General features: G+C 36.1%; 1 pseudogene; it reads right to left on the bottom strand.

Annotated features, from left to right (window-relative positions):
- Nucleotides 1-20,010: 20,010 nt before the first annotated feature.
- On the bottom strand, nucleotides 20,011-20,508 carry LOC118020879 (annotated as a pseudogene).
- Between the last annotated feature and the right edge of the window lie 6,868 nt (nucleotides 20,509-27,376).

Here is a 27,376-nt window from a genome sequence, read left to right on the forward strand (position 1 = left end):
TATATATATATATATATATATATATATATATATATATATATATATATTAGTCCTAAAATTATCTTTTGAATAGGACAATTACATTGTAATTTCAGGTATGTGTTTGTGTATTTATAAAAGTACTATTTGTATATCTAATGCATGCCATAGTTTTATAAGCCTGTCTGGACAATTATTTAATTTCCATATACCAGCATTCACAAAAAGAGGAGGTAGGCCAAGCTTACTTTGACCCCTGCAAAGTCCTGGTTTTATTTCCTGATACTTGGAGGTTTTGAAAGTTTGTTTGTGTGTGACTTTTTATCAAATGTAGATGTTATCTTGGTGCCCTGGAAACAGCACAACTGCAAAGAATGTCCCTGGACTGTGATTTACCTAAAAGCTGGGCCCATTGAGTGCACGTACTATATCCTCAGAGCATCTGGGCTCTGAGAGCAGGTGACTCTGTGTCATATTCTAAGGGCCACATAGCATGGGGTGGGGGGGGACATGGGACTCTGGAGATGAAACGAAAAATCTCTAGTATATCATATGCAATTATTTATCTCCTCTAATAACCAATATGCTTTGGGGAATATTCTTACATGCTTCCCTAAGATGACTCTTTAAAGGAAGTACAGTAAACATTCATCTATTTTATCCCCTTCATTGTCATTTCCTGGGGCTTCATCTCAGAGGAATCTTGGTAACACAGTAAATATTTAAATTTCCAAATGACTAAATATATGTTGAGGCCATCATTTTTAACCCTGCATGGAGATATCACAGTGGTATAGTAGGTATCTCTTCTAATGAATTACCCCTACTCTTAAAATTGTTATTAATACATCTAATTATCCTTACCATGTGCTCAATATCAATAGCACCCTAGTAAAATACTAAACTTCTAAGATCCCACCAAAAAGATCTGTAATTCTTACCTGCTGGCAGAAGTAGTCTTTTTTTTTTTTTTAAGATTTGTTTATTTTAGAGAGGGGGGAGGGGTGGAGAGGGAGGGAAAGAGAGTCTTAAGCAGACTCTGTGCTGAGCATGGAGCCCACAGAGGGCTCAATCTCAAGACCCTAAGATTACAAACTGAGCCAAACCAAGAGTCAGACACTTAACTGACTGTACCACCCAGGTGCCCCGGAGTTGTCTTTCTAAAATGAATCTGGAAACTTAACCACTGTTCTTTATCACTTTTTATCTGAAAGCATCTTGAAATTCTTAGAATGGAGAGCTCAGGACCTGCCACACACAGAAATTAAATGTGCCTTATTTAGAGTAGGGCCTCTGAATGGCTATTAATATTCACCGATGCCCATTAATACACCCGAGAGATTTTCTCCAGTAAATCAGTCATCAAAAAATCAGAAGTTTTCAGCAAATTAGTGTCAAGGCTGCAAAGAAGCAGCAGGATTCTAATAGGTGAGATCTGAACTATCATAATTAGAAATTACTGGCTACCTTTCAATGCTTTTTTTTCTTTTCAGCAACCAGTTTTCATTGCAGGTAAAAGTAATGGTTGTTTAGTGCTTATGTTTTAGTTGTTTTGCTTTTTTTTCAGGGTGTATCAGTTGCTTTATATGCTTTCCATTATTCTCAGAGTAATCATGAAATCTAAGGAATATCAAATGTATAACTGGGGTTCATAAAGATCAAAGCACATCTTAAAGGTCATCCTTATTAAAATAGTAGAGTCAGGATGAAAAGCAAAACTGAGACTCTAAAGCCTCCATATTGCCTTTTGGCCTAGTAAAGATTGGTGATTGTCCACTTGGTATGGAAATCTGAATTCATATTTGGATAACAAAGAATGGCTGAGAGGGAAGGGGGAAAGTGGAGCTGAGCAGTGAGATGTCCAGGCAGAGACTGTGGGGCAGAATGCAAGAGGGATGGAAATAAGGCCCAAAGGCTGAATAAGGAAGGTCTACTTATTTCCCTGAGACTGCCTCCAGCAATGCCCTGGGGGATTTTTGACCTTGTGCAGCACTGCTCATTCCAGACACTCCTTTGTGCTCCTGTGTTCTTTTGTTCTCCATCTTCAGTGACTTAAGTTATCACAACAAAATGAAGATGGATGTCATCATAGGAAAATTGTACTGGACAGAGTTAAAAAGATAAGGAAGATTTTACTTATGACTATTGCAGTGAGGTAAGAGAGACTGAACTCAGGTTCACTGAAACAGAAGGTAAAAGGGTTTTTCACTGCTAAGGCAAGCCAGTAGAAAAATACTGGCAGATATTAGAGAGGAGGTTGGCCTGTGTGATTAGACCATCTGGTTTTGTTAATTGGTGTTCATCAATGTTAGGTTCCTATGTTCCCCAGACACTGGGAGATAAGGACCCTATCTTTCTTGATGATAACATTTGAAAGGGATAATTACCAGGTCCCTGAGAAAAACATTCCTGGGATATAAAGCTGGGCAGAGACTAGGAGAAGATTTAAATCTCAAAGGGACATAGAAAGGATTTATAGTTCCAAGTTTTCTAAAGCAAGTGCTTTGAGAACAGAGAGGTCAAGTGCTTATTGTCAAGAAGAAACCTGTCTAAAGTTTCCTTAAGCTGAGGAAAATGTTAAGGTTGGCATGCCCAATGTCTTCCAGCCCAACATTGTTCTTCTCTTGAAGACTGGAAGGGCAGATAATAGCAAAGAGGAATTCTATTTTAAATAGATACATGAAAATACAGCTTATTGAATTGAAAGTGGCTGTCACTAGGGAACAAAAGTTGGGGGGGGTGGAGAGAAGTGGAAAAAGAAAGGACTGAATATATTGTTGTTGGTAATAAAATGAGAACTATTTAACATTTTAAAATAAGTGCTTGAAATAATTTGATAGGATAAGTGTAATAATAAGAAGAAGAACAACTGCTAGACCATTATAAAATGAATACAGAACACTGTCAGGGAAGAGACAGATAGCTAGTTGTTCCTGTCTTGAGGGATGTGAGTCTCTGTATTGTGACCAGGTCCCAGTATGTACTGAAAACTCTTGAGATGCACCCATAGGAAGGATTCAGCTCTTAGCACATTGTGGATTCTCAAGATGTGACTGTTGTATGTATCTTGTCTCTGCCTTTCAGTATAACTAACTGCCTGGCTAGTTCTCCCAGCCACCCAACATGTTTTGGGTCAACTTCAACCAATTTTCAGTCACATGTGGATGTCTGGGAGTAAGAACTGATTTCACATTAGCTAGAATGAAAAGTAATTAGGAAAGTAAATCTCCTATAAATAAAGTAGTCCAGAATCAAATAAAAAGGATGCCCATGATCTTAACAAACCCCACCAAGTAAACATAGGACTATGACACCATGCTTGTTAGATTTGGAGTCAGTCAGGACTCCCCTTCTACCTCATCAAAGGAAGTGGTGCAGGAGAAAGTAAGCATAAATATTGATGAATTACACAAAGGGCATATTAGCTTGGGGCTGGTTATCTGAGTTATTTAGCATATATATCTTATTATGTTACTCAGAAGCATGCCTAGACAAGAGCATCAGTGAAAGGAGTTCATTTGGAAGATTAAAGAAACACTGTCAAGGGATTTGGTAAATGAGATAGGGAATAGATGACATCCAGTAAAGGGTTATTGTCTTCTGAGTAGGGATCAAGAAGCAGACCCTGAAATGAGGATGCTTGTGAAAGTGTTTTATTATGACGTATTTCCAGGAAAGAACAAACCAAATCAACCACAAAAATCCCCTAAGATGTAGGCAAGTAGACAAGAAAGGGAACAAAACTAAGTATGTGTGTGATTTTCATCTGTCTTTGTCCATGGCTGTGCCAGCCTCTTACTCTCCTGTTCCATCTTTACCTTCCTTATTACATCCCTATATGACAAGTCTTTCATGTATTCATATTTCTGTGAATATGCAAATTCACATAGGCAATATACAGAATAATGATGGGTCATTAAAATGTTTAGGACACTTGCAAACATCTAAAATAAAATTAGCTATCATTGGGAGGCACCTTGAATTGCTTTTGCTTTAATTTTATTGAAAGATTGTTCTCCAAGTCTGGACCTCTTACACTCCTCACAATTACATATTCCTTATTATGAAAGATCACAACAACAATAAATAAAAGCCCTGTGATGACGTGTGGCTTCTGAGCTGTTGGTTGGGTGGGGATGAGAAGGGGAAGATTCTAGCTGCATCTCACTGAGATGTAAAGTTCTAAAGCCAGTACCTGAAGATCAACCTAACATTGCTCCTGAAGACTGCTCAGAAAGAAGCCACAAAGGAGAGCACAATACTGTCTCTCAGGGAAATCACCACAATCCAGTTTCCCACCAGAGTAATAATGGTTCCTTTGCTTTCAGGACTGATGAATTATTTGGCTTGTGTTTAGAGGCCATAGTGAATGGATAACTAATATATTTAAACACCAAGATGATATATAGGACAGCAACATGGTCATAATATAAGGAGCATTTGTGAAACACTCTGTGGAGGTGAACAGCAGAGTCAGGTCTTATCCCTTCTAGGGTCAGAAAAAGCAATTGTAAGAGGCAGTGTCATGCACTGTTTCATGATAGTTTTCCTCTTTGTTTCTCTCTCTTTATCTCTCTCTGTCCTTTCTCGCTCCCTCCCTCTCTTTCTCCACACTTGCTCCTAGACATAGCACATATTCCACTTAAGCATAATGGTTAAAAGTTATATTTAACAGCTACATTACTGCACTTTAATTCAGGTTTCTTATTTTCTTGTGATATCACCTTAGGCAAGATCCTTAGCTTCTCCATGCATCAGTTTTCTCCTATACCGGGTTATTGGAAGACTGAATAAGATAGCAATTACACAGCACTTAGCATAGTGCATCTATCTTAGTAAGCACTCAGTGAGTATCTGTTATAATTGGTGTCTGGTGGTCCATTGGTAGAGATCTTTGTGCCCATTGGAGTCTTGAATCCAAGAGCCTCTCCAGCGCCTGGTGTATTTCAGTGAATCCCCATATTGGCCCTGGTCCAGGATTTAGCATGCCTTATCTAAAGAATGTGTTCTATTATTTAGCTTGACATTTACTGCTAGTGATTTTGATGATGTCTACTCAGTGTTCACAGAGTTAGATTTTATGAAAATCATCTGTGGTCCAGGCTGGTATTTATGTTCATGTTTAAGGTGGGTCTCTGCACTAGCCTATTATGATAAACACAAAGTAGCTAGTAAAGAAGAAAGAATCTTAACAGTGTTTCTGAGGGATTTCCTATTACCAGCTTATGCTATTTCTTAATATTTTGACTTCCTAGTCCTTTCCTCTGTACTTTCTCAGCTCTTGGTGAGTGGGCAGTGGGGTTAATTCAACAAGCTATAAAGCTGGAGGAAACTGAACAGAATAAGTGCCAACAGTCGCAACATCCTGCTGTGCACTCATCAAATAACTCCTTTGGGTAGATGCTGTTACCTTGAAAATACTATATTGGAAGATAGATATTTGAAAAATGAGCACACTATAAGGATATGAGCAGTGAAAATGAACTTTTGGTATTATAGAAAAATTAGAGGGGAGAGCAAACACCCAGCGCCTGAGGAGCCAACATTGGTGTCTATCAGGGGACAGTACCATCCATCTTAGTATATTGAGCAGAAGTGTAAATAATGAAAGATTCATGAAGGGGGATGAAAGCAGGGAAGTTGAGTTATAACTGAGGGCTCTAGTCTGTGTGTGCACTAGGCTGACAGAATAAAGAGAAAAGCAGAAAAGGATACACACAAGGACAATTTTCCATGTTCAAATTTTAATCTTCTGTGTTTATAAAATTTCACTTAGAAAATGACACAACAGATAAAGGGCTGATATCCAAGATCTATAAAGAACTTCTCAAACTCAACACCCAAAAAACAAATAATCAAGTCAAAAAATGGGCAGAAGACATGAACAGACACTTCTCCAAAGAAGACATACAAATGGCTAACAGACACATGAAAAAATGTTCATCATCATTAGCCATCAGGGAAATTCAAATCAAAACCACTCTGAGACTACCTTACACCAGTTAGAATGACAAAGATGGACAGGAAAAGAAACAACAAATGTTGGAGAAGTTGTGGAGAAAGGGGAACCCTCTTACACTGTTGGTGGGAATGCAAGTTGGTACAGCCACTTTGGAAAACAGTGTGGAGGTGCCTCAGAAAATTAAAAATAGAACTACCCTATGACCCAGCAATTGCACTCCTGGGTATTTTCCCCAAAGACACATATGTAGTGAAAAGAAGGGCCATATGCACCCCAATGTTCATAGCAGCAATGTCTGCAATAGCCAAACTGTGGAAAGAGCCGAGATGCCCTGCAACAGACGAATGGATAAAGAAGATGTGGTCCACATATAAAAGGGAATATTACTCAGCCATCAGAAAGGATGAATACCCAACTTTTACATCAACATGGATGGGACTGGAGATTATGCTAAGTGAAATAAGTCAAGCAGAGAAAGTCAATTATTGTATGGTTTCACTTATTTGTGGAACATAAGGAATAACATGGAGGACATTAGGAGAAGGAAGGGAAAAATGAAGGGGGGGAAATCGGAGGAAGAGATGAACCATGAGAGACTATGGACTCTGAGACACAAACAGGGTTTTAGAGGGGAGGAGGGTGGGGGGATTGGTTAGCCCGGTGATGGGTATTAAGGAGGGCACGTACTGCATGGAGCACTGAGTGTTATATGAAAACAATGAATCGTGGATCACTACATCAAAAACTAATGATGTATGGTGACTAACATAACATAATAAATTTAAAAAAAGAGAGAAAATGACAATACCATAAAATAAAAATAATTTTTATGTAGTCCAGCAGGAAACTTTTGAGAATAGGTCCAGGCTTGACCAGATCTTTCTGGGAGTTCTATCTCCTGGGAATCCTGCTATATGATATTCATCTACAAACCAGTGGGTGGCAGTACACTCCATGCAGAGGGGAATAGAATGACCAGAGACTAGTGGTTTTGACTTCTCTCTTGCATACTGGGAAGCTAGAAATCAGTTAGCTCTACACTGAGATGATGCTGCCCTGATGGGAATGAAGGCAGGTGAGAAACTTCACTGATAAAAGATGAGCCCAAAATGTCAGTGGGGAAATCCTGGTGAGGGGCTAGTCCATGGGATCCTCAGGAATAAGGCTCTCTGCTTATCAAAATCTCTTTGAATCGAAGCACTTTGTCTCTGCAATAATTAAACTGGAGTAATTTACTTTTTTACATGAAAAATAAATGCATTTGTAGAAAGACAACTAAGGTGACAGAAGACTATGTAAGAGGATATGAATCCACTGATCAAATCTGCCAATGATGCACTTGCATATTTTGCTCCTAAGATGTAAAAGAAAGGTAACAAATTGTGCTTAAACATGTAAAGTGCTTGGAGAGCTAAAACACTATTTGTAATAATATAGAAGTGGTACAAGCTCTTCTCCATTAGATGTACTTTAGTTTACATTTTATCTTGGGGCATTTTTAATTACCTTTAGCAATTTTGATATTTTTAGGAAAGATTGTCCAGTTTGTCATTTAAGTAGGAGTGATAAAATGTTAAGGTAATACTCTACATAGTGTCTATGGGAGAGAAGAACACTTAGTAATTGATAAATCCAAAGGATATTAGCAAGTTGAATTATAGGGTAGCTTTCCCTTCTATACTGAACAATAATTTAAGTGAAAAATAGTGTAAGTAGATTCTTGATGTAAAACAATAAAATTTATGAAATTAAAACAGAAATGTGGAAATAGAAACACATTTTACTTTACCAGTAACACTAGTATCTTTAGTTAAAGTAGATTTTCTCCATAAAAAGGTATAATTGACCTTGAGTGATGGAAATGTGCCTACTGAATTTACTTGTTATTTAACTTTGCTCCAGATCTGAGATGGGTCTCTTTGGCTGTGGCACACACATTTGTGATGCATGAGTTACTGGTTTGTGTGTAAGAATCATGTTGTTGGTTACCATCTGTGTAAGCAGATGCAGGGACCAGTTGAAGTTCACCTGTTCCTCCCATACTGTTATCACTGACTGCACTTCAGTAAGAATTATTGCTTTAGAGACTGTGGTTGTAGGCAACTTTGAACCAAAGCATTTGTTCAAACTCAGCACACTGTACCTCTTAATGTCTATTACCAGACCAGGAAGGTGTTGTGTTTTCCAAGACGTCTTTAACTATACCTCTGTACTGTCATGTTGGAATCAAGATACTGTAAGGTATCTCAAATACTTTCCCTGTAACCCACACCACAGCCATTTGGGTATAGATGCAATACAATTTGTAATGTAAGCTCATCATAATACTGTGAACCAATTTAATAACTAGCTAACAAAGTAAATATGGGATGAGTTGAGCTTCTGTGAGTTGTTTACACTGATGATTGTGCAAATTCCTAGCTACCTCTGCTACACTGTCAGGCTGTTCAAAAAAGCCACAAGATGACTAAAAGCTTATAACTACTGCTAGATGCTAGATGTCAGGATTCTGACTACCATTTGCTTTTCTTCCAACCATTTAAATTTATTGTGACCTGCTTCTAACACTCATTTTAACCGTAAGAGCAGCAGGCCTCCTATGAAGAATATGTTTGTTTCCCTACAGGGACTTTTTGTTCTGGCATTTTTTTTCTGGCTTTTCTCTAAATATCTTAAACCAGAAAAGATTTAAGGTTGTAGGAAGGCTTAAATGGTGGCATCTGCTAAGCTGAATTTCCACATTGGGCTTTAATGATGACTGTAGGGATGCATCAGATTGGGGCATAAGTCCTATCCAGAGTTGGTGGTGCCCATTGGTTGTCAAGGGTACCTTTATAAGCAACTGCACAATTTACTCTGGAAGTTTCTACATGACAGCCCTGTCCTGGGGCAATGTGGTCAAATTGAGGTGGAAATGGAGAATAGTGTAGAGTGGGGCCCAGGATTGTCAAAACTGAATCCGTATGTCAGTTAAAAGCCAACACAAACTCATTTGATTCCATGGCAAAATTCTGATGATCTGAAATGTAGGGATCCTTGAGAAAAGCAATTTCTAATGAGAAGAGATCAATAACTCATTTTGTCATAGGAGAATAGAGCACACACCAAAATCTGTGAAGACAGCCTTCTCATCTAATTGTTCTTAAACTCATGTAAGCGTAATTTCTTCATATGTTGATTGTATTTTTCTTCTCCTGTCACAGTATCCCCATTCTAGCCCCTTAATTTTCTCTGCTGTGACATTTCCTCATCTCACTTAACAAAATACACTTATTTTTCTTATTTTTGCACTTAAGCATGGGCTGTTGCTAATGAGGGGAAAAACTGATTCCAAAAGGATATTTCCATTCAGTGTTGCTAACACCTGCAGCTGAGGCTGAATGTCCTACTGGCTAGTCTGACTCCTTTTCCACATTGAACTGCTCCCCCTGCTCAAATATACCTCAAACAATACTACACACATATACTTATCCATTGCAGCATGATTGTACATAGTGTAAATATATTAAATGTTCATATAAAAGAGAGTAGTTGAATGAACTATCATGTATAAATCCTGTGGAGTACTATGAAGCTTTATGAAAAAGGGGGCAGTTCTCCATGAACTGATGAGTTATTATTATTATCTGGATATATTTCTGATTGCAAAGAGCAAACTGCAAGGGAGTATCTATATATGTTATCTTTTGTGTAAAAAAAATAAAGATATATATATACATATATATATACATATATACACACACACATATATTTACTCATTCATGCAAAAGAATCCCAGGAAGGACAGATTAGAAATTCATGAGATTGGCTCTCAAAGCGGGTATGTGGGGACTGGTGAAAGGATTGGCAATGGGAACATGGTGGAATAGAGTTCGAGGACTGATCAAAGGAAATTGAGTGGTAACACCTCTCTGAGTAGAGCATTTTTAAAAATAACTGGCTTTTATAACCATGTTTCATTTCACATACTTGAAAAACGTAAATAATAAATCAGCAAAGATGGGGAAATGAAATATGAACAGAAACGCATGAATTTAACTATTTCAAATGAATAACAAGTTGGGGATGGGAGAATAATCCTTGAACACAGTATTTTGACTGTATGTTCTCAGGCAGAAGACAAAATGTTTGTTTTAAATGACTCTAGGTAGTTTGTCTTCCACGATCGTATGCATTAGCCATTCTGAAATGACTTGATATATGTTTCAGAATTGAACTTCTAATTGAAATCTATTGTAAATAGTGAGAGTTAGTCTCTGTCCGAGAAGAAAGTTAAAATTGTGGAAAGCCAGTAGCTGAAATAAACACTATCATATTAGAATGAAATTGGAGGTCTTAGTGTGAATGTGTGTGTTTTTTTTTAATATCTAGATATAAACATGGATATGCATATCAATATAGCTTTAGATTTAAATTTATGAATAAGTGGACAGATACAGAAATACAGGTGTAATGTAATTTTAGTACTCATCTGATTTAATGCTTTTCAATCTTACTAAAACTATTGCACAAACCTCAGATAAAATTAAATTTCTAAAATTTATGTTCCACTACTCACTTCCTTTTCCCCAAATACTTTATTTTTTCCCATGAGTCCCCTTTAATTTCTTCCAACTGAAAATTTAACAATTCTTATAACAGCCAGAGCATCCTGAACACACATATCATAAATTGATAATAAACCAATAAATAAGGCAAAATGAAATACAGGAGACTTTCAGCACATAAATTGTTTCTCCAGGACACTAATCGATAGATTTGTCAATGTTAGATGAGCACAGGGCAGGAGAGGAGAGCAGAAGGAGACAAAGTTGACAGTGTTTGAAGTATTTGATGGACTATGTGACACACAGTAAAAGAAGAGCTTATGAGCTGAGGATGTGTATGGATTGTGGAGGGACAAGCCTGCTCCCTTCATGAAGCCTTATTATTTTGGATTCTGAAGGTCACATGCAAGATTATAATCATCCAAGAATGGTTTTCTCTCTCTCTCTCTCTCTTTTTTTTTTTTTCTGTAAATGCTTGACAAGTCTACATGTGCAAAAACCATTTAGCAAAATGCCAACACAGGCTTCACAGTTTGTAATTTTAAAAAGCAATGGCACAGATCTACTGCAACTTGTAAAATATTCAATACAGTGTAGTGTTTTGAATAAGATTGAAAAATTGAAGGAAAATAGGTGTTCCCAGCAGGCAAAATATTACTGACATTTTTAATAATAATGAAACATAAGACTTAGGTAGGGCAAAACAAAAATCCATTTCGCATGTCAAAGACTTGTTTGCATCTAGTTTAGGTTACTTTGTTAGATTTTGTGACTCTAATTGAATAAGCTCAAGGTTAAGAAAAGTAAAACAAATGTCTAAATGATAATGAGGAAGCTAACTTTTCCGACAAGGTTCTGAAAGATGAGAAATCTTTATGCAAGAAATAAATTCTTCATCTTTGCTTCATGAATGCAATTTTGTTTCACTTTCAAGACAAAAAGGAAATCAAAATATCTGCCTAGTAGGCTTTATATAATCTATGTTCTCTTGGCTATGCATAAATTTAAGGATTTAAGCTGTGTTTTTTGTTGTATCTGGTGAGATTTTATTTATTTGTTACATTTTTCAACCTCAGAAAAACCCAATAATTCAAGTCTGTCTGAATTTAAATATATGGTAGTTTATTAGCACATTATTAAATCCTTCTGTGAAAAGAGGTAAGGAAAAATTTAGCATAAAATAAGCTTTATAGATCAGCAACTATAATTGAAGAAACACAATAGTGGAACTTCAGTTGGTATGAAATAATACAATTTAAAGATAGTTTTTAAATCCTTAAAGTATAACTAAAAGGTTAATCTTCAGCTATTTATGACTAGTTTGTATCAATTACCAGTGAAATGTCTTTGGATGATTAGATGATTGATATGGGGGGGAAATCTTTCATTGACTTTCATTTCCAATTAATTTCAGTCTTTTTTTTTATTTAAAGATCTTTGAGAGAATGTGATTGATGCTTAAAACATTATTCCCACTTAGTGAGAAAGCATGAGGTCCTTTGGGAAAATTATTCAGTTGGTTGTAATTGACTTAGCAAGAGAAAACTGAGTTTTCAAGAGCCTCTAGCTCATGAAAAAACACTCTCTAAAAATTGATCTTGGGGGGCGCCTGGGTGGCTCACTCGTTAAGCGTCTGCCTTTGGCTCAGGTCATGATCTCAGGGTCCTGGGATCGAGCCCTGCATCGGGCTCTCTGCTCCGCGGGAAGCCTGCTTCTCCCTCTCCCACTCCCCCTGCTTGTGTTCCCTCTCTTGCTGTCTCTCTCTCTGTCAAATAAATAAATACAATCTTTAAAAAAATAAAAATAAAAATTGATCTTGGGTTCCATAGAAACAACCATGTTGATTTGCCAACCTGTGATGTCCCTAACTCAGACTGGTTGAAGCTATGTTCAGGACTGCTAGCATCATGGGTAGAAAACTATATACACAAGCTTTAAGATTTCATGAACTTTCATTGACTGATGACTGAATTAGTTTAAAATGAGAGTACAGGTGTCAGTTGCTTGGCCATGAAGTTAGGTGAAATCTCCTTCAGTGTTTTCTTGAATATATTCATGGCTTTTCCTAATGTTTCTCTGTAGCTCTCATGGGCTTTCACTGTGACATTTTATAGTCCCTTCTCCTCTCTTGCCTGGGTTCTGCTTCTGGCTTTACTTTCTACTTGTATCAGTAAAAATACCTAACCCCTCCTATTGACATAAAAGGGGTAGAAATTTCCATCCTCGGATTTGTAAAACTTAGTGTATACACACCTAGTGCTTAGCATAGAGCCAGGTGCATAGAAACCTTTCAAAAGATGTTAGCAGTTATCAATATTGCTATTGTTATCAACAAATAAAAACATTTCCTTAAAACCTTGCTACCTCAAGTGGGAATTATGGATTAGCAGATGAACTAATCTGAACAATGGGTTTTCTTCTCAGGGGATGAAATGTTTTGATGAAGGCACATTTATCTTTATTTTTTTTAATCAGATCCTTTTTCAGTGTTCACTTTTGTGTGTAATGAGATTATACAAGAATGTTGTGATATAGGAAAGGAAGCCATCTTGCTATAATCATGTGCTAAACAGCCCTAAAAAGTTCAAAAGCAATGGATGTAAGAAAAATTTGCTAAATAATGTTCACAGGAAAAACAAACAAACAAAAAAATAAATCTTACTCTATATTTAAACCTGTCCAAATTATAGAAGACCTCCAACTTCCATTTAAAAAAATTGTATCAAGTTTTGATGGAATTATTTTATGTAATTGAAAAGCATCATTTTTCAGTCTTAGAACTAGGTTAATTTCAGTATCAGTTTTGGTCCCTAGACTCTTCATTATAAGAGAGATTTATTATATTAAATATGAGACGTGTAATTTTAAAAGTACTGAGAGAATGGTTAGAAATTATAGTGTGGATTTCCTCTGAAGTCTGAACTTCAAGAGTAATATTACAGCTCAAATATCCTCTACCTGCTTTTCCTGCCCTCCCGCCCACCCCCCACACCAGGTATCTAATACATACATAAACAAATATTAGAAGTGGTAGAGAAACACACATTTCCAAACTTCATATTTTAAAAAAAAGCATAAAATGATGAGCAGTTAAACCTAGTAAGTGAAAGTAAATAATCACTCAATTATTTTCAATGAAAATAAGAATTTAAGATACAAGTGCATTTAGAATGAGGACTTTGCCTAGAATGATTAACAACTTACATGCCATGGCAAAGAAAAAAAAAAAAAGTCCTGGTTTAATAATATTTAGTATATTGAAAACATCTGTTTATTTATTAAATGGGTATTCTCTGGTTATGTGCCACATGACAATATGTTGAAAAATGAGAAAGGAAGGACAGAGCTGCTGCTTGTCTAGAGCTTACTTTTTAGTTAGAGGTTGGGGAACAGTTGAAGGAATACAGATAATAACCAAGTAAAAAATAGATGAATATGATGAGTTTGAATAGTGATATAAGCCATGAAGTAAGCAAATCAAAGGCATGTGTGAGAGACTGACAAGGATGCTGTTTTAATTTGAGTGGTCAGGTTAGACCTCTTTGAAAAGGTGAGAAAAATGTTCGTGTTTTGTTTGCTAAATGAGGCTTCATCTCCCTGCCATTGTCAAACTCCCCTCCCTATCACCACCCTAAAGAACTGAAGATTTACCATGGGGAGAGACTCGAGAAAATGGTCATATTAAAATGTACAGTACCCTATTATATGCTGAGAGGAAAAGCTTGGAGGACTAAATGAATCAAGAGCTCTTAAGCATACTCAGTAGGGGAGGGTAAAGACAGGGACTCAGTTCAAAACAAACAAACAAGAAAAACCTATCTGATAAGGGGTTGATGTCCAACATATATAAGGAACTCAATAGCATAAAAACAAATAACCTGATTTGAAAATGGGCAAATGACTTGAAACTTTTTTCCCCCAAAGAAGATATACAAATAGCCAACAGATACAAGAAAAGGTACTCAATATCACTAATTATCAGGGAAATGCAAGTCAAAACCACAATGAGATGATACCTCTTAGCCTATTAGGATGGCTATTAACAAAGACAAGAGATAACAAATGTTGGCAAGGATGTAGAGAAAAGGGCACCCTTGTGCACTGTTGGTGGAAGTGTAAATTGGTGGAGTCATTACACTGACAGTATGGAGGTAGACCCAAAAATTAAAAATAGAATTACCATATGATCCAGCAATCCCACTTCTGGGGTTAATATACAAAGGAAATGAAATCAGTGTCTTGAAGAGATAACTGAATTTCTATGATCATTGCAGTGTTATTCATACTTGAGATTTGCTGAGAGAGGATACATTAGGTGTTCAACACACACAATGACTATGAGGTGATGGATATGTGAATTAGCTTGATTGTGGTAAGCATTTCACAATGGACGCATATATCAAATTGCACACCTTAAATATACAGTTATATTCATGATATATATATAAATATTATTTTTATTTGTCAATTATACCTCAGTAAAGCTGGAAAAAATATTAAGACACCTCACAAAGAGAAAAGGACACTGAAGTTCCCAGAAACCAGCCCACGGAATGAAAAGCATTAATTACTGAGTAAATGAATAAGCTTTGCTTGTCTCATAGGAATTTCCAGTGCGAACATCCAGAATCTACACTAAATATCGAATGTTTGATAAATACACTACACTGTATGTTAGTTAAAATATTAATCCATATTGGGGATATATTCCATAACTCTAAGAAAGGGGGCATACTAGCCAGATAAATCCCATATAACTAATTATCTTAGAGAATTTGTGATAAAAGAACTGGTTGAAGAAGCTACCCTTGACTTTACAGTAAGATTTTTGAGGTCAGGAACTCTCTCTCGTACCAATTTATATAAATAAATATCTAGCAGCATTGGCTGTTGGCATTTCAAACTGTAATTGGAGATCATTGAATGGGAATTCTTTCAATTGTAAGTTACAAGTTGATGCAAGAATGGAAGGCTACAGGCTTCATGAAGGCAGGGACCAAGTTAAATTATTACCTCGGGACTTGGCAAATGGCAGATACTCAAAAGTGACTACTGAATTATTTGGTATTTTTAGCCTGCTGAAGAGAACTTAAGAGACCTGCTAGTTAACTTCAAATACCTAAAAAAATTGGTTCTGTATTATTTTAATTAAACTTGATTTGTTTACGACTAAAGCACTAAACCAGGGACTGGGAATTACAAGCAAGAAATTCCAAAATAAGGATGAATATTGTTGTCGTTGGTTAGTTTTACCTGTTCCTGGATTCTTAAGTCCCTGAGTTAGGTGTCCCATGATTAAGCCTAACACCAGGAGAACAGGGAAGAATATTCCTTCCATGCCAAAGAGAAGAAATTAGTGGATATTTATTGACTAATAATCTCATTTCTTTAACATAATGCCCGTTTGAATCTTCATCTTCAAGGATTCCATTATATTTGATACCTTTTTTACCTATATGTAGCAATACCTCTTTATATAGTTGTTAAGGAATCCATATAAAGAATATTTCATCAACCCAGAAAGTTGCTGTATTCAATGTTACTTCCCATCCAACCACAGGGAACTGCTACTATGATTTTTATCACTAGAGATTAAATTTGCCTGTTATTGAACTTCATTTAAAAACAAAATGGAGGGGTACCTGGGTCGCTCAGTCTGTTAAGCATCTGCCTTCAGCTCAGGTCATGATCTCAGGGTCCTGCTCAGTGGGGAGCCTGTTTCTCCCTCTCTCTGCCCCTCTGATCATTCTCACCATCTCTCTCTCTCTTTCTCTCTCTCTCAAATGAATAAATCTTTAAAACAAAACAAAACAAAACAAAATGTAATCTTGCAATCTGTATATGTTTTGCCTGGCTTTTTCCATTCACCATAGTGATTTGAGATGCATTGATGTTTTTGTGTTTGGTAATAGTTCATTGTTTTTTATTGCTGAATAATATTTATATGCATATGACAACATATGTTCTCTTATTGATTGACATTTGAGTTATTCCAGTTTGGGACTATTTTAAATAACTGTTTTAAAATTCTTGTACAAGTCTTTCAGAGGCCACACATGTTTAATTTCTCTTGGATAAACTCGTAACAGTGAACTATGGGATAAGGACATGTTTAACTTTATGAGAAAAACTTAACAATTTTCTTTCTTTTTTTTTTTTAAGATTTTATTTATTTATTTGAGAGTGAGAATGAGAGAGAGAGAGAGAGCATGAGAGGGGGAGGGTCAGAGGGAGAAGCAGACTCCCCGCCGAGCAGGGAGCCTGATGTGGGACTCCATCCCGGGACTCCAGGATCATGACCTGAGGCGAAGGCAGTCGCTTAACCAACTGAGCCACCCAGGCGCCCGAGAAAAACTTAACAATTTTCTAAAGGTGTTTTGCTTTTTTTATACACTATCAATAATGTCATGAGAGTTCCGGTTCTTCCAGATTGTCATCAACATGTACTGTTGTGATTTCATTTATTTATATATTTATTTATTTATTTATTTTTATTTTTTTAGTGAAATTTCTGTTCATGTCTTTTGGACATGTTATTAATTAGATTGTCATTTAATTATTGATATGTAGGGGTTTTGTATGTTCAGATAGGTACAAGGTCTTCTTTAATTTTGTATTGCAAATATTTTCTTAGAATATGTCTTATCTTTGTTGTGGTTAATGGTGATCCATGATGAGAATTTTTGTTTGAGTATAGTTGATGCAATGTTACATTGATTTCAGGTGTACAATGTAGTGATTCAGCAACTCTACATATGTCAATCTCACCACAAGTTAGCTACCACCTGTCAGCATACAGTGCTATTAAAATACAATTGACTATATTGCCTATGCTGTACCTTTTGTTCTGGTGATTTAGACATTCCATAACTGGAAGCCTGCATATCCCACTTTCCTTTATCTATTTTGCCCACCTTCCCACCCCTCCTCTAGCAACCATTAATTTTCTGTATTCATATGTCTGATTCTGCTTTTTGTTTATTCCTTTTTATTAGATTCCATTCATAAGTGAAATCATGTGGTATTTGCATTTCTCTGTATGACTTATTACACTTAGCATAAAACCCTCTAGGTCCATCCATGTTGTCACAAATAGCAAGATCCCACACTTCTATCAATGCATATGTGGGTTGCTTCCATATCTCGGCTATAAACATAAGGGTGCATATATCTTTTTTAATTAGTATTTTTGTTTTCTTTGGGTAAATACCCAGTAGTGGAAATACTGAGTCATACGGTATTTCTGTTTATTTATTTGTTTGTTTTTGTTTGTTTTTGAGGAGCCTCCATTCCACATTGGCTGTACCAATTTACATTCCCACCAACAGTGCGCAAAGATTCTTTTTCTCTTCACATCCTTCACATCACTTGTTATTTCTTGGCTTTTTGATTCTAGCCATTCTGACAGGTATGAGGTGATATCACATTGTGGATTTGATTTGCATTTCCCTGATGATTAGTGATGTCAAGCATCTTTTCATGCATCTGTTGGCCATCTGTATGCCTTTGGAAAAATGTATATTTAGGTTCTTTTCCAATCTTTTAATTGGATTGTTTTTCTGGTGTTGAATTGTGTGCATTCTTTATATATTTCAGATATCAGCCCCGTATCAGATATATCATTTGCAAATATCCTCTCCCACTCAGTAGGTTGCCTTTCTGCTTCGTTGATGGTTTCCTTTGCTGTGCAAAAGTTTTTAGTTAGATGTAGTCTCAGTTATTTATGTTTGCTTTTGTCATCCTTGCTCAAGGAGACAGATACTCCCAAATATTGCTAAGACCAATATCCAAGAGTTTACAGCTTATGTTTTCTCTTAGGAGTTTCATGGTTTCAGGTCTTATATTTAAGTCTTTAATCCATTTGAGTTTATTTTAGTATATGGTGTAAGAAGGTTGTCCAGTTTCATTCTTTTGCATATAGCTGTCTAGTTTTCCTAATACTATTTATTAAAGAGATGATCTCTTTGCTCGTTATATGTTCTTATGTTTCTTGCCTCCTGTGACATAAATTAACCATATAAGTGTAAATTTATTTCCAGGCTCTCTATTCCACAGATTTGTGTCTATTTTTATACCAGTATCATACTATTTTGATTACTATACCTTTGTAATATAGTTTGAAATCTGGGATGATAATACCTCCAGCTTTGTTCTTTCTCAAGATTACTTTGGTATTTGGGGTCTTCTGTGGTTCCATACAAATTTCAGAACTATTATAGTTCTGTGAAAAAAACTATTGGTATTTTGATAGGGATTGCATCAAATCTGTAGATAGTTTTGGGTAGTGTTGATATTTAAAGAATATTAATTCTTCCAAATCTTGAGCATGGCATATCTTTCCTTTTTTGTGTGTGCTATCTTCAGTTTCTTTCACCATTGTCATAGTTTTTAAGAATATAAGTCTTTCACTTCCTTGGTTAAATATATTCATAGGTATTTTATTCTTTTGACACAATTGTAAAAGAGATTGCTTTCTTAATTTCTCTTTCTGCTAGTTTGTTATTAGTATATAGAAACACAACAAATTTCTGTATAGTAATTCTGCATCCTACAACTTTACTGAATGTATTAGTTCTAATAGTTTTTCAGTGGAGTCTTTCAGGTTTTCTATATTAAGTGTCATGTCATCTGCAAATAGTGACAGTTTTACTTCTTACCAATTTGGATGTCTTTTATTTCTTTTACTTGTCTGACTGTTGTGCCTAAACCTTTCAGTACTGTGTTGAATTAAAGTGACAAGAGTGGACATCCCTGTCTTGTTCTTAATCTTAGAGAAAAAAACTTTAGGCTTCTTGCCATTGGGTATGTTAGTTGTGGGTTTGTCATATGTGGCCCTTATTATGCTGAGGTATGTTCCCTCTAAACACAATTTGTTGAGAGTTTTTTAATCAGAATGGGTGTTGAATTTTGTCAAGTGCTTCTTCTACATCTATTGAGACCATTATATGATTTCTACTGTTCATTTTGTTGTATGATGTATCATGTAGATTGACTTCCAAATAGTAAACCATCCTTCATCCCTGGAATAAATCCAACTTGATTGTGGTGAATTATTCTTTTAATGTATTGGTGAATTCGGTTTGCTAATATTTTGTCAAAAATTTGTACATCTATGTTCATCAGGAATATTGGCCTGTAATTTCCTACCTTCTTTCTTCCCTCCCTCCCTCCCTCCACCAGAAAAAGTGGTTTTTATTGATGAGTTATCTCAAGAAACCAAAAAGACAATGTACCCTTTTTCAGCACACCCGATTTCTCTGGGATCTCACATTGCTCCACCTGGGGAAGGGATATAGATTGACTTTTGGCTTTCCAAAGCCCAAGTCTTTCCTCTCCAGGAGTAGCCTTGAAATTCAGTAGCAACAATGTGGTGGTGTTTTTAAGCAATGCCTGCTGTGGCTACTTAGTAACAATTATGGGCAAAGAGGTGTGGGGAAGCATTTAGATTAGAAGAGTGATGCACAGAAAACAGAAATGTAGCCCATCAAAAGTCTCTCTGTCCTGCCTCAGTGGCTTGATCCTTCACTGGTTGCATTTCTCTTTATGCTGCATCATGCCCTTCTGAATCCAATCAGGGATTTGTACCGCCAGTTATGTACCCAGCCCCAGAGCCACGAGGTGAGCTAGTTCAAACTTGGGCACGTTTCTGGCCCACAATGGCTTAAAGTGATCAGTGGGATATATTTTGCCACCCCTGTACATCTTTCTTGTTTTTCCATCCAGCTCAGGTTGTTTTTTCATCCAGCTCAGGGACTGCAATTTCTGAAGCACTAGTGGAATGGATATATGGTAGGAATGTCAAATTTGATGTCAAACACATATTTAGAACCATGAGTGTAACAGCATTTTCCAAATACCAAGTCCCTTCCTTGTTGTACTCCTGTCAAAAGCAAACATTGTTCACTTTCTTATTATTATCCACATACTGAATATAAGATTGGTAGTCCTCTTTGAGTTGCTGCACCCACAACTCCCAATCTCAGGTCCAGTGATAGTCTTCAGAATTGGGATCTTAGGCATGACACACCAGGTGACTTCACGTACTCTCTTGGACTAGGGTGCTAATTTTCTCTTTGTGTGTATGTTGTCTTTGTTTGGTTTTGGTGTCAGAGTAATGCTGTCCTCAAAGAATGAATTTGGAAGCATTCCTTCCTCTTCATTTTTTTGAAATAATTTGAGAAGCATAGATATTAATTCTTTAAATGTTTGGTAGAATTCACCTGGGAAGCCATCTGGTCCTGGACTTTTGGTTTTTGATTATTGATTCAATTTCATTACTAGTATTCAGGCTGTTTGTTTTATATTTCTTTCTGATTAAGTCTTGGAAGATTCTATGTTTCTAGGAATTTATTCAATTCTTCTAAATTGTCCAATATACTGGCATATAATTTTTTGGAGTAGTCTCATAATCTTTTGTGGTGTCAGTTATAACTTCTCTTTCATTTTCTTATTTATTTGAGTCCTCTCGTTTGTTTTTTTCTTAATTAGCTTGGATAAATATTTATAAGTTTTGTTCATCTTTCAAATATCTGGATTTAATTTCATTAATCTTTTCTATTGTTTTTTAGCCTATATTTTATTTATTTCTGCTCTGATCTTTATGTCCATTTTCCTGTTACCTTTGAGCTTTGTTTTTTTCTATTTCCTTTGGTTGAAAGGTTAGATTATTTATTTGTTTGAGATTTTTCTTGTTTCTTGATGTAGGCCTGAATCACCATCAACTTCCCTCCTAGAATTGCTTCTGCTGTGTTCCAAAAATTTTTGCATTTCTGTTTTCATTTATCTCAAGATCTTTTTTTAATTTCCTCTTTGATATGCTGTGGTAGGAAAAGATGCTTGATATGATTTTAATCCTCTTAAATTTATTGGGACTTGTCTTGTGGCCTAACATGTGATCTATCCTAGAGAATGACCCCTGTGCACTTGGAAAGAATGTGTATTCTGCTGTTTTGGGATGGAATATTCTGTATTTATCAGTTCAGTCCATATGGTCTAATGTATTATTCCAAAAGCACTGTTTTCTTATTGATTTTCTGTGGGATGATCCAGCCATTGATGTAAAGGGGTAAAGTCCCCTACTATTATTATACTATTATTATATTACTATTATATTACTGTTAATTTCTCCCTTTATGTCTGTTAATATACTTTATAATATATATATTACATATATATTATATATAGGGCGCATAGATATTTACAATTGTTATATCCTTCTTTGCATTGTTCCCTTCATCATTATGTAATGCCCTTCTTTTTTTCCTGTTAGTCCTTGTTTTAAAGTCTATTTTATCTGATATAACTATCGCTACCATGCTTTGTTTTGTTTTTCTTCCATTCACATGGAATATTTTTTTCCATCCCTCCACTTTCAGTCTGTATGTGTCTTTAGGTCAAAAGTGAGTCTTTTGTAGTCAGCATATAAATGTGTCTTTTTTTTTTTAATCCATTCAGTCACTATGTCATTCGATTGAAGCATTTAGTCCATTTACATTTAAAGAAATTATTGATAGGTATGTACTTAATGTCATTTTGATAACTGTTTTTTAGTTTTTGCAGTTCTCTGTTCCTTTCTTTTTCTCTTTCTCTTTTCCCTTGTGATTTAATGACTTTCTTTATTGTGCTTGGATTTCTTTCTCTTTATTTTCTTTTTTCTATCTATTACAGGCTTTTGTCTTATGATTACCATGAGGTTTATATATAACATCTTATGTATATAGAAGTCTGCTTAAAGTTTTTATGGCCACTTAAATTCAAACACATTCTAAAAGGACTACATTTTGGGGTGCCTGAGTGGCTCAGTCATTAAGCATCTGCCTTCAGCTCAGGTCATAATCCCAGGGTCCTGGATCAAGCCCTGCATCCAGCCCCGCATCCCACTCCCTGCTCAGTGGGAAGCCTGCTTCTCCCTCTCTCACTCCCCCTGCTTGTGCTCCCGCTCTCGCTGTGTCTCTCTCTGTCAAATAAATAAAATCTTAAAAAAAAAAAAAGCACTACATTTTTACTCGCCCCTCCATGTTTTATGTGTATGACATTAAATTTTACATCTTTTTAGTTTGTGTATCCCTTAGCTACTAATTATAGATAAAATTGATTTTACTACCTTTGTCTTTTAGCCTTCATACTAGCTTTATAAGTGGTTGATCTACTTCCTTTACTGTATGTTTGCTTTTACCAATGAAGATTTTTTTTTCCTTTCATAATTTTCTTCTAGTTACGATCTTTTCCTTTTTGCTCAAGGAAGTCCCTTTAACATTTCTTATAAGGCCAATTTAGTGGCAATGAATTCCTTTAACTTTTGTTTGTCTGGGAAACTTTCTCTTCAATTCTTAATGGTAGCCTTGCTGGGTGGAGTATTCTTGGCTGTAGTGTTTTTTGTTATTGTTTTTGTTTTTTGGCTTTTTTTTTTGTTTTTTCTTTCAGCACTTGAATATATCATGTCACTCCCTTCTGGCATGCATAGTTTCTGTTGAAATATCAGGTGGTAGCCATATGGAGTTTTGCTTATACATAAACAGTTGCTTTTCTATTGCTGCTTTCAAGATTCTTTATTTTTTGTCATTTTAATTATTATATGTCTTACTGTGGACCTCCTTGGGTTCATCCTCTTGGGGGTTTTCTGTGCTTCTAGGAACTGAACATCATTTTCCTTCTCTAGGGTAGGGAAGTTCTCAGCTCTTTCCTTCCTCTCTTCTCTTTCTGGGACCCTTATAATACAAATGTCAGTATGCGTAATGTTGTTCTAGAAGTGTCTTACCTATCTTCATTTTTAAATTATTTTTTTGAGTTTGGATTATTTCTACTACTCTGCCTTCCAGATTGCTAATTCATTTTTGTGCTTCCTCTACTGTTTTTTTATACTGTCTAGCGTATTTTTTTTTTCATTTAGGTTCCTGTATTCTTTTTTTTTAATTTTATTATGTTAATCACCATACATTACAACATTAGTTTTTGATGTAGTGTTCCATGATTCATTGTTTGTGTATAACACCCAGTGCTCCATTCAGTACGTGCCCTCTTTAATACCCATCACGAGGCTAACCCATCCCCCCACACCCCTCCCCTCTAGAACCCTCAGTTTGTTTCTCAGAGTCCATAGTCTCTCATGGTTCGTCTCCCCCACCGATTTCCCCCCCTTCATTTCTCCCTTCCTACTATCTTTTTTTTTTTAACATATAATGTATTATTTGTTTCAGAGGTACAGGTCTGTGATTCAACGGTCTTACACAATTCACAGAGCTCACCATAGCACATACCCTCTCCAATGTCTATCACCCAGCCACCCCATCCCTCCCACCTCCCACCACCCCAGCAACCCTCAGTTTATTTCCTGAGATTAAGAATTCCTCATATCAGTGAGATCATATGATACATGTCTTTCTCTGATTGATATATAGGTTACTGTATTCTTTACCTCTGATTGGTTCATTTTTCTATTGTCTGTCTCTTTGTTGAGATTCTCACTGAGTTCATTTACTATTTCTCAAGTCCAGTAAGCATCGTTATAACCTCTATTTTGAATTCTTAATTGGGTAGATTATTTCATTTAGTTCTTTTTTCTGACGTTTTGTCTTTTCTGTTTGGAACATATTCATCTGTTTCCTCATTTTGTCTGACTCTCTGTGATTATTTCTATGTGTTAGGTCAGCTGAGTCTCTCAGTCTTGAAAGTAGTGGCCGTGTGTAGAAGATGTACTGTGGGGTCGAGCTGAACCAGACGTTCCAGTGGTGCCCCTTGTGTGGGCTGTAGGCACCTTCCTGTTGTGACTCAGTCATAACTGCTGAGGGCACATTGGTGGGGCTGGCTGAGAGATCTGGCTCCAGTTGCTGCACGCTTGCTGGTAGGTGGAGTCATTCCCCTCACCATGGCAGGGATTGCTTAAGAGGAGTACTGGTTCTGGCTGGGGATGTCCACCAATTAGGTGGAATAGTAGTCTCTTTGGGGGAACGCTGTTCCTGACCAAGCCTGCCTGCTGAGTGTAGCAGGGTAGGAGCTGCTTTAGATAGAGGGGTGCCTGCCAGGACAGGCATGTTGGGTGGGGTGGATCCACAGGTGAATTGCTGGGCAGAGCAAGTGGTGCTAAAAGGCAGACAGAAAGTGCCAGAACTGTCTCTCACCAGCATCAGGACAAGGCTGAAGGGAGCACAACAAATATGGTACCTCCTAGCATTTCCTTTCCTGGAGAAAGTTCCTACAGATCCCTACCCCTCTGGTATAGGTTTAAAAATTATTCAATAGATCTCCACATATAATCCAGGCATTTTTCAGACTTCTGTTTCTGTGCTTGGTCTCCTGGTGAGTAAGATTGTATACAGATTCTCAGTTCCCTATAGCTCTCTGGATTTCATAGAGTTCAGCCCTACTGATTTTCAAACCCAGCCATTATTGGAGCTCATCTTCCTGGTGTACATCCCCAAGGTGGGGAGTGCTCAGTGTGGGGCTTGATCTCTTTGCTCCTCAGGGATAATATTTGTGCCCAGGAAACATCTACTATGGGTTCCTGTACTAGGGATTTGGTTCCCAGCTGTGTCTCTGCCTCTCCTATCCTTGATATGGCTTTTTGTTTATATCTCCAACTGCAAAAGAGCTGTTTTGCTCATCTTTAGACTGTTTTCAAAGTGAGTTGCACTGTATGTAGTTGTAGTCTTGCTGTGTCTGTGGGTGGAGGTGAGTCAGGATCCTCCTAATTTGCCATCTTCCCAAGTCTCAACCACCATAATCTTATTCTTCATGCCAGTGATTAGGTTAATAGTGTTCATGCAATTGACCAAAGAGATGTAAGAGGCCTTGGGGTACTTACCAGAAATAAAGTAAATACAAATCAAAGATGCTGGAAGTACCAAAATAGTCTAGATGCCACCAACATGGTTCTGGTTAGATAACGAAGTGACATGCAGCCTTTGATAATAACAGTAGCAACATTAATATATAATTTAGTGAGATGAAAAGTAAATGGTGTTATCTCATTTTTAAAATCTGTCATATATATGAAAAAAAAACAACAAAATGTTAGCAATTTTTCTTTATGTGATAAGACTGTATATATTATTTCTCTGTTTGAATTATTTATATTGTATATACACTTTATACTTAAACAACCAATTTGGGGGGTAAATTCAAAATGAAAAACATTGGCAATATTTAAAATCTGAGTTTCACATCCTCATTTTCCCCAAAGTGTTGTCAATATTTTGCTCAACTAGTAACTGAAGAAAAGATAAAGCTTTTTGAACAGGAATGTTTAAAATAAAAATCCAAGAAAAATACAAAGGAATTATTGCTACTTTTCTTTACAATACCATATGTTATCTCATGGTGAGATAATTATAACAAGTTATGGAGAAATTTTGAACAAATTATGTTCAATTAGTTCCACAAGCTATTGTATTAACCTTCACCTCTGAATAATGCTGGCATAGAGATTTTTATCTGGAGGTGTAAACTGTGTGAATTTCCCCCCTCTCATTGTGAATTGCCACCAGGTTAAGAGATTATTAGATTATTACTCCACCTACTATATGATATACTGTTTTAGCAATGTCTATAAAATATTAATAAAGATAAGTCTCAATAGTATGACAAGATAAAGTAAAAACTACTAAGGAGAGAGAGATTTCATCAAAGCCCTGAGACTTAGTATGTTTGCTATAAAATTGAGCAGGAGGTGGTCTCAAGCCATTTATTGCTTATCATAGCAAATTGCTTAATTTCTCTAAGCCTCAGTTCCCTTCATATATAAAATGGATAGTAACAAATTAATAGTACTATCAAAAGGATTAAATGACTAATGCATAAAAACGCTTTGATAATCCCTGACACATAGTAGGTATTTCATAAACATTTTTTTTTTTTTTAATGAATTCTTGAATGTGCTTTGCAGATGCTGTTATCTTAATTCTACAGGTTAGGGAGTAGAGGCTTGGAGAGCTTAAGAAAATTAAGAGATTAGCAAAGATCTCAGAATTAGTGAGTGACAGAGCTGTGTTTGTAACCAAGGCCATCTGACTGAAAGCCCATAAGCATAACACCTTCCCCTATTGGGTTTTAGAAAACCTCAAGTAGTGTGATGCAGATTTCCCTATGCCATTTCTGTAACAAGGAACATTCATCTTTCTCTCCCTCATTTTTCATATCTAAATGCATTGTACCAATGTAATAACTTTCTGTTTTTAGTAAAGTAATTGAGCAACATCTACATGACAGACACCATATGAGGTACTGCATAAGACACAACGAGAAATTACACAAAATATCTCTTTATAATCAAGTACATGTTCTGTGCATATATGTAGTTTTTCTTTCCTATGGATTTGTACGTATTAGAATGTTTTCTCAAGAATTTGCAAAGAGGATTTGAGGGAACAAAAAAATGTAAGATGCCAAAGCAATGCAATCCTTCCCCAAATTGATAATGAAAAACCTTCAAGCAAAGCAAAAATGAAAACTGGGGTGGGAGGGGGACAAAAACCAAGATTTTCATAATAATAAGCTTAGGGAAGCTTTTGGTATGAGGCATAAAACCAACCTATGAGAAACCTAAGAACCAATGCAAAAATGTATATGCTATATATAACAGTTCTTACTAATTCAAGTAATTTAGTCCAAGTTTTAACTATTTTTAACAGTTCTAAACTCAGATATTTCTCATTCTGTTTTTATAGAAGATACTGGATAGCCTAAATATAATATTTTACAGCACAGGTTTATTCAACATATATCTTCCTTTAATACCTAAAAACTCTTTAAAAATACTCCATATTTACACAAATCCAGGAGCCATAACTAACAGATTAAAAACTTTGAAAGGATTTTTTTTTTCTTTCCAGCAGACATTAAGGTCTTTTGGATTTTAACCAGTTGAAGCAGAAGAAGGGGGGAGAGAACTCTA

Source organism: Mirounga leonina, unplaced genomic scaffold (assembly GCF_011800145.1).
Source record: "Mirounga leonina isolate KUSES-001 unplaced genomic scaffold, KU_Mleo_1.0 Mir_114, whole genome shotgun sequence".
Classification (NCBI taxonomy): domain Eukaryota; kingdom Metazoa; phylum Chordata; class Mammalia; order Carnivora; family Phocidae; genus Mirounga; species Mirounga leonina.